Source organism: Ostrinia nubilalis, chromosome Z (assembly GCF_963855985.1).
Source record: "Ostrinia nubilalis chromosome Z, ilOstNubi1.1, whole genome shotgun sequence".
In the NCBI taxonomy this organism is placed as follows: domain Eukaryota; kingdom Metazoa; phylum Arthropoda; class Insecta; order Lepidoptera; family Crambidae; genus Ostrinia; species Ostrinia nubilalis.
Genome location: NC_087119.1, coordinates 20,080,467 through 20,092,864, shown reverse-complemented (window position 1 = coordinate 20,092,864; position 12,398 = coordinate 20,080,467). Strand labels below are relative to the sequence as shown.

Below are 12,398 nucleotides of genomic sequence, written 5' to 3'. Positions count from 1 at the left end.
ATGACATGTACAATGTACATGGGCAAGTAGAGGCAGTGCCTAAAAACAGTGGTTTGAAAATTTATGACTTTTTAAGTGCCTACTCTTTTCCTTTTAGTTTTATTAGAAGAAATAGTATATTCAATACTATGTTATTGTTGGGTACTCTAAAGGAATATAGAATATGATGGGGTTAGTGGCGATTGTGCTCCGCATACAAAATGTCAATGCAAAATTTTACTGCGCTGCGCTGCAATGGCAGTTGCATCGTAAAACCTCCGGACCGAAAAGTTACCTATAAAACTTTTTCAAAAACTGCGCTGACGCGTCTGCGGCACTTAGTTCATGAACGGCAAAGTCATTCACGTTTCATCTCTCTCTACCGGTACGGACGATGTGCTACAATGTCGCTCCGTAGCCAACTCGCCTAACGAAACATGGTTAATGCACTCTTGTACGCGTGGTAGAGCCGTAGTGTGTACCGAAGTCGGCCGGGTAGCTTCGACGTGAAATTGTTACCTGAGTCAGTGTGGCTTCTTTCTTTAGTGATGTCTGCGGTGTCGCCTCGGACGGAACGCGCCGCCGGTGAACGGACAAAGCAGTGATCAGTGTATTTGTTGTATTTCGATCTCGAGAGGTGCACTTGTATTCCTTATCCACACATTTTAAGTGACTTCTGGAACGTGGAGCCGGTTCTACGCATTTTTTACCTTTTTCCACCTTACCGGTGTCTGTGGTAAAAATATTTGCTATTGTTTATACTCGCCATTTTGACTTAAAATAGTAAAGAACAAGTTTTGAGTCGTAAACATTCACACAAAAAACGGACACGCCGATACATTTTGTTATACGCAAGTTGAGCGAAAAGTTTGCGGAATAAAGTTGTTCTTAATTCAAACTAAACAAAAGCTACAAGAAGTTCGTATGTGGCCAAGTCATTATTTGCTGGCCGGTATAAATGTGAAATTAAAAAAGTATGTCTTTGATTTGTCGTGAAAATAGTATTAAAAAGTTGAAAGTTGTTGCAGTATTCCAAAATAAGTGAAATAGTGATAACACCGGTTTTCGTACTCGCTTGTACCCGAAGTTTTGGTATCAACCACTTCACCCTTTTATCTTTCACTAAGTCCTTGCTTATGACGTGGCTGTAATGGGCACATAAAGCTTACTGATTGACAGGCCTTAAAATCATTTTAAGATTACGTGCTTTATTTAATGTACTGTGAAATACTTATACTTTGTTAGAGACCTACGGGTCTCTTCAGCAGTTTATAGATTAATAATTTCGTCATTGTTTGGGGTCTTCTCAATCAAATACAGGTTGAGATTTTTACAATCTGCCTACTCAAATACAAGTAATAATGAAACTTATCTTAATGAAATGCACTTGGATGATTGCGATATTCATTGAAAAGAACACTATTAATACTAATTAACATTGAAGCGTGTTCTAATTATTTTTTTAAGAGTAATAATTTAAAGATATCAAACGGTTCAACATTACTAATATCATCAGTTCAATGGAAGCACGAAATGAAGTAAATCTTATAGAGGCTGTAAAATTAAACGTCCTTTCATTGAAATTATACCGGATTAACTCTATTTCTAGACGAACTGGTTTTATTTATTTTATTTTTATCTCGTCCATTGACGATTATGTTTTATTAATCTTTTATATTTTTACAATGATTTACTTTTTCATAACGTCTGTCTAGGTCTGCACACCTTGCTAAGTTTTCACATGCATCTAAATTAAATTAATTCTGTTAATATTTAGGTAACTGTGTCTTCTACGTATACTCCTACGTATACTGGCGTAAGTGAAAAAAATAGATTTTACAGGAGAGCCATTTAAGTGGCCAGAACCATATTTTTGGGTCATATCTTCTGACCTACTAAAACGAATTTAATGAAATTTCACATTTAGCCTTAACATGTAATGCTTTTGCTACTGCTGTTATCAATTTTTATATTTTTCTTATATATTTTGAGATTTTACGCATTGCCCTTTTACGTCGTCATATTTCTATAATTTCATGTATATTGTTCAACGTAAAGAAACTTAAATGATAACGTAAATATAATATTTTAAGCGATTACTCTCTTTATTTATGCATGTAATTATTTTAATTGTTATCATGTGCTATATCAATAATAAATCAGTCAGAAAAAGTTGTTTAATGTATTGTTATTACGTTTTAACGCAAATACGCCCATATACTGTGCTCGAGATTTAGTTAGGTCTTTTAACATAATGTGTCATATTTATAATTTTCAAATTAGTTTGAGATGCGACTCTTAACGCTAAAAATTAAATAACTATATAATGTGTCATAATTTATAAATAAAACAAATTGCTAAATATTTTCATGACTTTATTTAAGATTTGGATTATAAAAAATATATATTTATGTAAGCAACTACTCGTATAGATTGACGAATCGTATGATTGGGCTTTATACGTGGCGTAGTTTTGCACATACGCCTATTTGCCTAAAATTTTATTTTGTATCTAATGGAAAATAAAATTTTTTTTCTTACTGACGTTATAGATTAGAGCAAAGTGAAATCATTGCTTAAATAATTGGAAAAAGGCGTAAGCGGCAGTTTCGCCTTTATACGTAGGAGCCATCGAATGAAGGCCTTAGCCATTGGTTTTCAAAATGGAGGAATATTTAGTGTTCCCATTCGAAACCGTCTACCGTGATAAAAAATATTGAGCGCACGTTACAAACAGCCAATTTATCGCGATACTCTTTAACTCTTCCTGTGTCCATGAACCAAGTCGGTGCAGGCACCAATGCCTTATTATTTCAGCCAAATGATATCCACTGCTGGACAAAGGCCTTCCCCAAGGATTTTCACAGTGACCGGTCTTGCGCTGCCCGCATCCAAGTGCATCCCGTGAATGCATATTGCATTCATTGCATTTCAGTGACGAAGTAATACTTTTTAAGTCGAGCAGCTGTAAAAAAGATTTACCTATTTAGCAATCTGATTTTGATCTGATCCTTTGAATACGAATAAAAATAAATTACTATTCCATGAATAATGTCTGCCTTTATGAGATGCTAAGTTTCTTCACTTGCACTAAAGTGCAAAAGAAAAATTTTTGAATAAAGTCAAAAACTTTTCTTTTTACCGACGTCAGAAAAGCAAAATAACTTTTATTTTATCTGTATACTTATAAACAGACTGCAAGATAAGACGCATGGTCAATATTTATGTGACATAGCCAGGACTAATACAAACTATATTTTTAAATAGATTTGGTATTATAGATAACTTCTGTTTTTCGTTTACCGGTCAAGACCTGTTCCTTATCGACGCAGATAAGTTTGCTTTCACACCTTTGAACAAAAGGTGATAATTAACCAAAACCACTCTAGCTGATAAGCAATTCAGTAGGATCATTTCATAAAGGGTAGTATGTTACATAAAACTTGTAAAAAATAAAAAACTTTGCAATGAAAGAACGAATTCGGTATTCTGGAATTTTAGCAGTTAAATAACCACCCATTAAACATTCTAGACCTTTTTAAATCCTAATGATGCTGCATAACCAAGCTGTTTTTCGTGAGCAGGTAGACCAAAGCATTTCATATTCAGGATAGAAATCTGGTATGAAGACGGGTTGTTAAAATGTTATTTGAAGCACAAACTCTTCTTGAATCACAAGGCAGGTATTTGACCGCATGTTGCTATACTATACGGCTATACTGTGATCTTGAGCCACAGAGACGTCCACCCTACTGAATCCAAATCTATTATGCCAAAACCAACAGTATTATGATAATCACATAACAAAGGTTTTTGAAGTCCGTGCTTTAAACAAAGACCTTGTCTGGCCTTGAGATTAAATGTTATCTTTCGAAGAAAAGTTCGACAGAACGGACTAGATACAGAAATAATCTTGAATTGATACGAGTAGGGACATTTCCGGATGTTCGTGCGGATGCCTTAGGAAGTAATTTTTTGTCAATCATATTTTATTTATGTATTATTTTATACATATAGAAGTGATTTTGATTGATATATTGGCAAAATGATGTATAGCTGTCAAATATAATATAGCCGACTGCTTAATTGGGCGTCATTAAGATTTATTTAAAAAATATTTGATATCGTGACGTTGACTTCCCTACAACCATCTAATGCATCATCAATGTTTGTTTTAGTGTGCTTTCCGACATTCATTCTACTTAACAAAATAATCCGATGTATTTTACTCACAAAAACACTACCGTTATTTCGGTAAAATTTAAATCGCACGTATGGGGTTTCATTAGAATAACTTGTATAAATAATCGGCCTGCAATTTCCAATTTAAAAAAATGGCAATATAAACGAATCACAAGTTATTACCGGAACGAGTCAGGTACAGTTCGCTTCGGATGCGTGTACAGTGAGCCAAGAAAATTACTGGCCGCTTTCAGACAAGAATTGACACCAATAATAATCGATCATCGACATAATATTATGCTAATAGTTTCCTCTGATTATGTCGCGTAGAAGAAGGGAACGCCTTATATTATAATAATTATAATATACCCTATTAAGACTTTCTGTGCCGATTTCATATCTTTAATAATCTTTAAAGTCTAGCCCGACAGTAATTTTTCTTGTGTTTTTCATGTTTCAAAAAATTATTTACCCACCTACTCATTCCTATTTTTTACATTTTTTATATTTGCCTAAATTGCATACTATACGGAAATGTCTTGATGACGTGAGATAATTCCTTTTGTCGATTGGCAACAAAAGAGGAACATTTGATTACAAATTAAATACATAAATGGATGGCAACAATTACCTACAACTTACGAGATTTGTGCAGTGGGCGTTCAAGCTATAAGGAACTGCTTAACTACACTGTTTTAATGTGCAATTTTTAATAATATTTTGAACTACATTCAATCTTATCTACCTTAAAGGCCGGCAACGCACCTGTAACGCCCCTGGGTCTGCGGGTGTCTATGGGCGACGGTAATCACTTACCATCAGGTGATCCGTCTGCTCGATTGCCTCCTGTCACATAAAAAAAAAAACTGGGTAACTTTGTCTATCAGTTTAACATTGGCTCAATAATATTTGCGAATAGGTATAGGACTTTTTCGCTTTGATTTTTTGTTGTTTCAAAAGCTTTGTGAACAAAGAGTCGAAGAAATAAAAAGATACTATGTACTAAATTCGAAATTATATTTTGCCAATATAAAAAAATATTGGCAAAATTACCTGGATTGTCTGTACTTGAGATAATATCTATCTAGCACTGAGGAATCATTTCAAAAATCAGATCCCAGTAATGTTTGCTTAACCTTTCTGCAGCCGACTGTAGACCTGACTTGTTTATTTTTTGTTCCACAACCGGTTTCTAATGTAGACGGACCCCGGGTGTCCGTATGAAAATGAATATTTTAAATGCAAAAGTCTAGTGTTTCGAAATTCTAAAACTGATTGACATTTTATTGATTATTATTAATTTGTAAAAACTAAATCAGATCAATAAGAAACAAAAATGATGATTCTACCAAAGTATTGTCATGTAGGGTAAGGTGGTGTAAGAGTGCGCGCGATAAGACTGCGCATCGCACGTCACGTTGATCCTGGGAGGGGTATGCGGCTTGCTTTAGTTGTATTTTGATCTGTTGGTGATAAAGGTTACGCTGCCGAAAAAAAACCGAACGAACGATTGTCATGTAAAATGTTGCCAAGACGAGAACATTATGACTCTTCGTCTTCATTTCAGCCAAATGTCGTCCACTGTTGGACAAAGGTCTCCTCCAAAGATTTCCACAACGACCGATCATGCGCCACCCGCATCCATGCACCTCTCGCGACCTTCACCAGATCGTCGATGCGCCTAGTGGGGGGCCTGCCCACATTACGTCTTCCGGCCTGAGAACTTTTCTGCCCCAGTCTGACTCTACCAAAAACTCTGAACTTTTCTGACTCAACCAAAAAGCTATCTATTAGATGTCATCTAGAGTCATGCTTCCATCTCTATACGCTCTAACTCTACAAGCCCTAACTTTACCAACTCTGTGCCTTTCAGTGCCCGTGCGCTTCACTTAGCTCGTCTTAGCTAGCCGAGACAGTTAAAGGAGTAAAAAAGCTTGACATTAACCTTTAGCCAAATTGCCCGTTATCCCTAAAGCGCGTTCTAAAATTGCACTAAGGACAATTAAATGGCCTAAATCCTCTAAAATTGAGAAATAAAAGTAAGCTGATCAAAATTTTAGATCTAGCAATTTAGCAAGGAGCAATTAGAAGCAATATTACCAAAACAATGGCAGTAATAATGGCATAATTGTAATAGTTATTGTCGGTATTGTCACACTGACATTCCTCTACTACAATTATTTTAAACAGACCCTACAGACTGTTTGATATATGTCATTTAAAGTCAAAGATTCAAATAATCATGCAATGAATGACAATAAATGAATGATAGTTTCAGTTTGTGGCTCCACGTCCCTAAGTCAAGTCCTCACACGGACTTCTTGAGAGAATTTTGAAATTGCACTGTTTTGTTTTGTATGTTTACACGGTAAGTATGCACGTTATTCATTTACCAATTTTACACATTAATCGACGGTTAAACATAAATTAAAAACAAACAAACATCAGGTGCGATTGTGGTCAAATACCTGCCTTGTTATGCATAAAAAAAAATTCGATAAACATTTAGGTATGACGTTACACTTTCTAAATTAGGTGTATTAATTTTTAGAAGTAAATAAAGGAAGGTTGATATTTACTAATTACTAGCTTTTGCACGCGGCTGCACCTGCGTGAAATTTAGTTTGTCACAAATCATCATAAATTATAGCCTATATGTTATTCTGGGTTATAAACAATAATACTGGAAAATTTCATCCAAAATCGTTCAGTAGTTTTTGCGTGAAAGAGTAACAAACATCCAGACATCAATACAAACTTTCGCATTTATAATATTAATAAGATACTAAACTTCATCATGTGTAACGGGGGTGATATTATTATGAACCATTCATTATGTAGGTATGTATAACATGAAACAGATTTCTTTAAAAAAAAAAAAAAAAAAATAATAATTCTATAATAACCTTTCTAAAGAGTTTTCACACACTATTCAATAACAATAGCCGATTTTCTCATAAACAATTTTAACCGTTTAACAGTGACCTAATTAAAATACTGTCTTGTTAAACTTAAGATATACTTCTTTAGTTAGTTTCTTTTAACTTGCACCTGGTCGACAGTAGATAGATTTCTGAACAATTCTTACGTTTGACTTTAAACAGTATTTGGTGTCTAATGTATTTTCTTGTATAATAGTGAAGATCTGTGTGACATCATGCCAACCATTTTGCAATTACAATGTGACAGTTTTCTAACGCATTAAACAAAGGAAAACTTTCACATACCTACCTAACATTTGCGACTAGTTTATCAAGTGCTTAGCTAATAAAGAAAGATTATCATATTTTAAAGTTAAAGTTAATTTTAACGACTCATCCTCAGTGAATTATTAGAGACTTTATTATTTTTTAACTTTAATTAACCATAGTTTGAATCTGATAATCTTCATCTTACCTGTGATGTTTGTGATGATTAATAATGATATAATGTCAGCAATTCGTATGAATCCTAACAATATACTTATAATTGAGCATGGAATTTGAATGAAGGGATTAACCCTAAGTATTTTTGTAATGGGCTGATAATGTATGGTGCTATAAGAAGCATTTTAGTATTTTTATAGTCAAACAAAGTTCCTGCCCATAAGAAGTTAATCCAGCTATGCTAAGCTCCTGGATGGTATCTGGTCTGGTAATGATGAATGACGTTCATGTTTGATCGTAAAAGTATAAGTAAATAGTCAATATGTTTTTGACAGCCAAAAGTTGTAGTAGAAGAACCTTTTAATGAAAATGTAGAGTTCATGCGTGCAGGAAAGACTTTCAGTGATTTGTGTTAAAACTTTACAAAGTACATTTTGAGTGTATCGTAGACGATGTTTAAACAAACTACGTCATGTTTAATAGTAATGTCAATTAAAAAAAATCTTTCTACTTTTTTGTTCAGCATACTCGTATAACTCCTTCAACGTGTCTTTTACATTTCAATTAATTTCTTATCCCTTTCGGACCCGCGCTTAAACTAGAAAGAAATTTGTAATTTTGAAAATGAATTTTAGGTAATTTGGGGCCGCAGATTACGAATCTGCTATAATTTTCCAGGTTTTCCGCCGCCATCTTGGAAAATTCATATACCAACAATTGTATCAAACTGGGCCCTTCACTTCCCACGTACAATTGTGAGGGTCAAAATTGTAAGGGTTTTGGAAATTTTATCAATGGCATGTATTCCGAAAAACGTATTTATAACCTGTAAAGAATAAAGAGGTTTCAATTTTATACCAGTATTTGCCATTTAATATTGATTTGTGGGCAAAACCATCTGTTCCATGAGCTCAACAGTAAATATAGCGCTCGAAATATTCCTATGGAGTTTTAATATCTCCTGGATCATGAACAGCATCTCCTGGAAGATGTTGACGATTGAGGGGCTTCGTCTGCTATGCCGCTTGCATACTCAGAGGTATGTATCGTCATGAATGTCTGAGCCTTCATCAGAAGAAGAGGAGTAGTTCATCTGTAGTAGCCGAAACTAGCTTTTGTCGTTGTCATCGCTCTCATCCCCAGATGCATTGAGCATCTCTGCGATAGTAGCGTCGTTTAAAATCGGAAACATGGTGCGGAAACCATGAAAAATTAATAATTATGAGAAACTTAAAATACGCATAAAGTATTGTAGGGCCCACGTCGATACAATTGTGTCAGTAAAGTTCGTTAAGCAGTTATGCCAAAGTCTTTGCTTACAAGTAGTCACTGGTATCACAAAAAGATGCTATTTTTATCTATTTGTCTAATTAATAACTTGTATATTACTACAATTACAAAATAAAACCATAGTAGGTATTTTCTTTCGCCGAGTCGGGGAGCGCAATCAGTCATGAACTGTACAGGTTGTAACTTGCTCACCAACTGCGCTTCGGACAAAATTTGCACGGGAGGTGAAAGAACACATCCCGCACAATCGTACGATACTCAGCCCATCCACTTCCGATCTAAAACTAATGAGATAATCTCGATTTTGTAACCCGCACAATTGTATTGGAGCGGTCCGAAAGGGATATACATTAGCCATAACGATAATATGGACGAACAATGAAATTCTTTCAATGCAAACATGGACTTACTATTTCAATATTTTTATAGCAACTTACAAACTAGGTAAAAATTTTAAACTTTTACTGTAATCCCGTATAGCTTAAGGTGTCAGACCAAGTGCTAGCGGGTTTTTATTAATATAAAATTAGGCAAGTCATTAAAGAAAAATTGTAAACGAAGTCACCACGGGCCATCACTTACTTCGCGGTCAGCGCATCAAATCTTCGGTCATCGTGGGTTCAATGACCCCCACACACAATCGGATCGAGTCTGTGACTCCAAATCATATGTTCTAGTCGGCTACTTTTGTTTTTAAAAATCTTTTTTCGCTATTTTAATGCTTTGGTTTTGTAAAAAAATGCTTAAAATGAAAAATAAGACTGCAGAAGACACCAATTTTGGTTAAAACGGTGGTCAAAGCAAATATCGTTCCAAGTTTGACCAACCAGCATTTTTAACAAATTAAAAGACTAACAGTAAAGAAAAGGTTGATCTGAAGAGGCACTTAAAGATCTGTTTGCATTTTAACCCTGCGATCGCTTCGAGACAAACATTTGGCAAGTGCTGACCACGGCCAATTCAGTTAAAGGAGCAAATCAGGAAGTAGGTAACAGTTATCCGCACTCAAGTGTGATTTTGCAAGCAAAATAAGTCTTATGTGTTGATGACTGTACACCAATTTAGACATCAAAATCATATTGTGCATTGTATTTCGTTTAAGTTAGTATTAGTGAGTTTCAACCTGTGCACAGAATTTTGAATCTCTGAATGATTGAATAATGCATGCACGATAATCTTTCTTAGTTCTTCCCCTATTCCTCACAGTAAATATTACTGAGTATGCACTAATAAACACCTTTAAAGGTTCTTGGGCTTCAGAGTTTTGGATTACCAACGACAAATGGAGAATCCAGAGGCCATCAGGCCATGGGCGTTTATAAGATATTCTTCAGCATAGAGATGAAGCAGATATCCCATGTGTGGGATTTTTTGGATCCGTAAATACTGCTTCATTTCGTTAAGGACGCACAGTTATTAAAAAAATATATCTAAACCTAAAACAGCAAGTTCGTTCGTTCGTTCGTTTCAGCCAAATGACGTCCACTGCTGGACAAAGGCCTTCCCTGGAAAAGGTTAATAAAAACAGCAAGTAGCATGATTCTTTACCTTGATCAGACGAGTATTAAAACATACACATACTCGTACATTAATTTGCCACTTTGCCCAGTAGCACGACTTTAATACCCAGTCATTACCAGTGATATTATGTTTACTTAATGAAATACCTTAAATAATTACTTTTTATTACCTACATTCAATCATCACCAGCCATAGTTTAGTTAATGCCTAATTGGCAAGCGTAGGCAAATAGAAATGTTTTAATAGACACATTGATACTTTCTCCATACGTACGCCATAATAAATGTTTGGTCAATTATCTAGCAGGTCACAGACTGACAACCAGTCGGACTGGTCGCAAGATTATAGAAAAGCGTCTCAGTATTCCACAAGTCACCGTCCATGTTAATAAAAATAACGTTAAATAGCAAATCTGTGAAAAAACTTCATTAAAGATTTTCATGACGTGTCCAAATAAAGGAATTTTGACTTTGACTGAAAAAGCAGCATAAAAAGTGGTTTCTTCTAATAACATTTTTATAGCGTGGCTTATCCATAAGCAGTGTAAAAAAACCGGTTTCTTCTAATTAAAGTGATCAGTAACTGTGGTTTTGTCGATGTTGAAGCAATTTTAACTACCATCCTATCTATGGCATTTACTAAGTAGCAAAATATTTATTATCAGACAAAATGTCTGTGGTAATGTCTCACCACCGGATTCAGAACGCGCCATTTTATCCTTTTTTACAAAAAAATCGTATAATCAACTATAATATTATTATGCCTTCTGGGCAGGATATTGTTCGTTGACATTAAATTTGTATGATGCGGTCACATTTGACCACGAATCACCGTGTGACCGCTGACCGTCGAGTGAAATGACCATCAGGTCATTTAACATTTTATCGTTTTATCTTATCTAAAAGATTTAGTTACTGATAGCCAGATGTACTTAACTATAAATTGTTTAATTTTTGACCATAGTGATTTGTTGCACAATTAGAGCATTGTTTCACCAAACAATTTTGTTTTCACGCGAACAATACTACTGTGTATACTCTCTCATGTGCTATACCGTGTTTAATAATAATAAACAACGAGTGTAGCTACGAGCCTACGACTTCTATATTTGTTAAATCATACTTAACTTCTAAATAATAATATTTGATGATTAATCATACGTGTGATTTTGTAACAGCTGTCCACGTCAACGACACATGAAAAATTCAAGCCTATGTGTTCTCAAAATCAGTTAGGCTGAGTTGCACCATCTTACTTTAACTTTAACAAACGTCAAAAATCTGTCAAACTCCAAACAAAAAATACCGGTTACTATTAAAGCTGCGGTTAAAGTAAGTTGGTGCAACTCAGCCCTTAAACTTTACTGACTAAACATGGAATCTTAAATATATTATCTCCTCTATGGTAGAAAAATTAGAAAAAAAGTTAAGATTTTTATGAAATCCTAGTAGTGTAGGGAAATTCCCAGTAATTAAAATAATAATGACGTCATGTACCTTAACATCCTTTGATAAAAAAATCATTGACATCCGCCTCTATCTAACTTAGGATAATTAGTCGTGATTGATTTTAAGATAATTATGTATATGTATAAGACCTAGGACATCGAAGGGTGGCTGTTCATTTTAGGCATTGGCCAGGCCAGTTATTAAAAAACTTGGGTTGACCCAGTAAAACAGTTTTAATTGCACATAAGATACCTGACCTACTATTATCGATCAATAGCAAAGACAGTACAGCATTACCCACAGCTGTAAAATCAATTATTCAATGCCACACCGCCATTGTCAGCAGAAACTTTAATCCATACTTACATTCTTTATAAAGGGGCCTGTTTGTTTGTATTATTTTCATAATTAAACTACTGAATAGATTTTCATGAACTTAGCACAAATGTAGCACGAAAAAGTAATGAAAGTAAAAGACATGAGCATCTTGTGCAAAAAAGTTTCATTACGGGTAGTTTAAATTGGAAACCTTACTAATATATTTTAAATCATTTTGTTTTTCATTATTTTGTGTAACAAGCTATCATTTAATTTTGTATCACATACCTACTTA

At 34.6% G+C, this 12,398-nt stretch overlaps 1 protein-coding gene across 1 annotated transcript in view; it reads left to right on the top strand.

Moving 5' to 3' along the window:
- The first annotated feature begins 516 nt into the window (after positions 1-516).
- The window catches only part of LOC135086796 (FH1/FH2 domain-containing protein 3), a 61,271-nt gene continuing 49,389 nt past the window's right edge, over positions 517-12,398 (top strand). The window contains exon 1 of the mRNA XM_063981589.1: positions 517-715. The gene's annotated coding sequence lies outside the window, so the exon portion shown is untranslated. The remainder of the gene's footprint in view (positions 716-12,398) is intronic.